The sequence below is a fragment of the Lagopus leucura genome, unplaced genomic scaffold (assembly GCF_019238085.1).
Source record: "Lagopus leucura isolate 7727_CA_CO unplaced genomic scaffold, USGS_WTPT01 Super-Scaffold_100008, whole genome shotgun sequence".
NCBI lineage: Eukaryota > Metazoa > Chordata > Aves > Galliformes > Phasianidae > Lagopus > Lagopus leucura.
Window position 1 is genome coordinate 29,331,788 of NW_024962265.1, and position 3,560 is coordinate 29,335,347.

The 3,560-nt window shown below is 41.9% G+C and overlaps 1 long non-coding RNA gene across 1 annotated transcript; it reads right to left on the reverse strand.

The window, feature by feature from the left end:
• Positions 1-546: 546 nt before the first annotated feature.
• LOC122180795 lies at positions 547-3,315 on the reverse strand. Its single transcript, XR_006179229.1, has 3 exons — positions 3,199-3,315; positions 2,550-2,671; positions 547-978 (listed from the first exon to the last, which is right to left on the reverse strand). It is a non-coding gene; the product is annotated as an uncharacterized LOC122180795 (long non-coding RNA).
• Positions 3,316-3,560: the final 245 nt, after the last annotated feature.

A 3,560-nucleotide genomic window follows, 5' to 3' on the forward strand; every position in this document is an offset into this window, starting at 1 on the left:
TCTGGTTATTTTCAGATTAATCATGGGCAAGGAGCTCCCAATGCGACTATATTTATAAAGATTATTTAAACCTTATTTACTTAGCAAGTCACTGAGTAGACTGTATTGGTGCACTTCCTGAGGTCCCCAGAATGTGGGATCATCCTTGAAGTAGCGGTGGCCCAGTCCTGCAAAGTACTCATCAACTCCATCTTTCATTGCAATAGAAATGTTTTGCATCCCTTAGGAATAAACACACGAAAGAACCTGCTCTAAATTAGCTGAGAAAAAGCTTCATGCAAAATTTTGCATTTGTTTCTAATGAGGAAAGTTATTTCCAACAGAATAGTGCAGCAATGACAACAGAACATTTGATCCACTGCTTTCAGAATTTCTTTCCATTTCTGAGAAATCTCCCATACAGAGACAGACCAGCTTGTACACTGCCCAGTTTTGCTTTGTTTCCTAAGTTTTGTACGCATTTCTTAATAGCACTTCCAGAAGTGTTCTGAGCACTTACAGAATCACTGTAAAGTACTTCATTCCAAGTATGCTACCCATGAACAACAAATGTAACCTTACGTTGGTAATGTAACCTCGGCATTCATTGAAAGATTTATCCATGAGGCAGAGAATTGTTAATCGTAATCCTGAAGTCATCTGCTAACAAAGAGATCTGTGCAACCTACTCCAGGGAACCTGCTCTGTCAGAGGCTTGGGCATGGGACCCATAGGGTTCCCATGGGTCCCTTCCAACTCCCTTAATTCTGTGATTCTGTTATAATGAAGACCTTAGTAGAATGCTGATCACTTTATAAAGGAAAAAAAGCATTGCACTACACACCAGTATTGCAAAGGCATTCCTGTTTTCTCATTCTTCTGGTTTCTTTCCACATTCCAGCTGAAAGGTGGTTTTTTTAGGAGTTTGTTCAAGCACCTCATCAGCAAGACTTACCTGAGCTTCAGACCCAGAGTGTGAGGGCCATCACTTCCTCTGCCCTATACAAAGGAAAAGTCCAACAGCTGAGCTTGCTGAAATTGTGCTAATTGACACAGAATCCCTTTCAGCTTCTGGGTCTAACTACTGGCTGGATCAACCATGCTGAGTGAGCAGCACTTGAAGCAACTGTTGGCACTGATGCTACAGTGAAATTTTGCATTGGAGCAGGTAAGCCAAATAACTTGGTCAAAATGTTTTCCAGGTTCAGTGGAACTGGACTTTGTTAAAGGTGACAAAGGAGAGAAGAAGGATGTATTTATCCCTTCTACAAACAAGACTTTTGAAATTCTTTTGATTGTTGGCATTGTTCAAAGCACATTTTTCAAATGAAAACTGATTTCTGTGCTTTGTAGATTTGTTTTTTTTAATCTAAATCTCCCTGAAGTTGGCATATTGGACAGTTTGCATTTCAGCAGTCATATTCTGAACCACTAATAGCAGGCTTTGGTACAGAACTTACACATTACATATAGTGCCTTTTGTGAACATATAGTTCATTTTGTGCTCTAACTAAACTAAGAGAAACATTGAAATTGTCTACTTTAAGAAAGTTATTAAGAAAAAAAATCCTGAGGTTGTTTAGTAACAACATTGAAAGCATGTATCTTGTTCCTTCTGCTTCTTTCTTAATATTTGCCTTAAGATTCGTATCAAATAAAAAATAGCAGCAAAGTACAAAACAAACAAAACAAAAATTACAAGATCGCTGATCCTTTGTTTGCTTGTCATTGATTCTTGTTTATTTCAACTCAGTAATCAGAGAATGTTATTGAATATGAGAGGATAAATTAAATGCTAAATCTGACTCGATTGTATCAGACCCACTGCCTACTGTGCTGCCCTGCTGGTTCACACAAGGTGAAGAATACAACCTAGTTGTGGAGGAAAAAAACATCAGTTGACTCCTGCTGCACCCATTTGCACAGCCTGCACATCCATCATCTGCCAGGAGCAAAAGGTGGGTTGAGCTGCAACATTTCACAAGAAGAGTATGAAAAAATACACTACAGTCTAACCACAGTAACCACTGCAATTATCCAGCTCTGCATCAGCACTGGGGAAGTGGTCAACAAGTTCCTTCGTCTCATGAAGAGAGCAGTGAGCTCGCTGGCCAGTTGGAAGAACAGAGCCAGCTGTGCCAGCTGTATCTGTATGACTCCAGATGTCCCGCAGCACCACACCTATCTGAAGCACAGATGCGTGCTGCCCTCTGCTTCCAGGTAGCAAAGGCACAAATAAGAATGAGCTTGTTACTGGACTAAGAGCTCAACTGCCATCCCCTGAATGGAATATTGGAATACATGGAATAGGCCATTTCCCTTTGCAGTGACATCCTAGTTAGATAATTTCAGAACAATTTTGTTTGCTGGGGTATTATGTGTAGTACACACCCTTACTCAATCAGAAAACAGCTAATATCTTCACAGTGCTTATTATATCAGAGCAAAACATAACATGTGTCTGCTTGTTCTTGTCAGCCAATTTGAGAAAGCGGATCCCTTTGGCTGATGACATCACCTGGTTTCCAATGCTTTGCTGTGGACAGCTCATGATCAGGTCCTAAACTTACCTGGAGTTGTGCACGTGGTTCTTTCTTTCTTGTGCATGTGTAGGCAGTGCAAGTATGTTCCACACTGAGGTAGGGCATTTACTGCTCCCAACAGCCAGTACACGAGCAAACTGCAGAGTAAGCTATAATAGTATCAGTGCCTGATATCTATTCACACTCTGCATGCCTGTGGTTACATGCATTGACTTGCAGCGTGAATCACATAATGATGGGTTGCATCTGTGATACCATATCATAAGCATGGCACAACAGGAATGGGAAGGGTAAAAATATAGACACATGTCCAGATGAGTTATATGGAAGAAATGATAATACGTGTGTCCACCAGAGCAGAGGAGTGGGTTACAGGAGGAGCTTTCATACAGCCCTAAGACTGACAACAAGGTTTTCCTTATAATGATAAAATCATCTTTTCCAACACGAGCAGTGAATTCAAAGCCAGGGCATCACTCAGCATAGACACACTAAAAGTCCTGAGTAAAGATAAGGGTCCCTACCAGCACTGGAGCAGTATGACCACATTTCTCCCAGCCCTTGCTTTTGGTCCTCATTGGTGTTCTCCTCAATCACCTCACAATGCCACAGTTCACATTAATGAACTGTTTATCACTTAACAGGACAGAGCTACCAGGGGAGAAATGATACCTACCTTTGTTATATGTGGGGCTGTCTTCTGCTCAGCAGCCAAGTTTCCTGAGCTGGCCAGGATGTGGGGAGTAGCAGGTTTATCTTCGATGCATCAGGCAAGCAGAGCCACAAGGGCACAGCCACTGTGACAAAGGTCCTGTGTGGAGGTGCAGCACTGCACAGCAGGAGTATTTTACTGTGAAAATAGCAACATCTTCACACAGGAAAATGATTTTATGTCTGTAGAGGTACTTAATGGCCAAGATGTACCAGAAGAGAGAGCCTGGAAGGGTCTGCAGGAGCAATTGAAACTTGAGACCATGGAGAGTGAAGGGAAAATAACGCAGCTTTCTCCACACCACACAGGTCTGGGGCAGGCTCAGC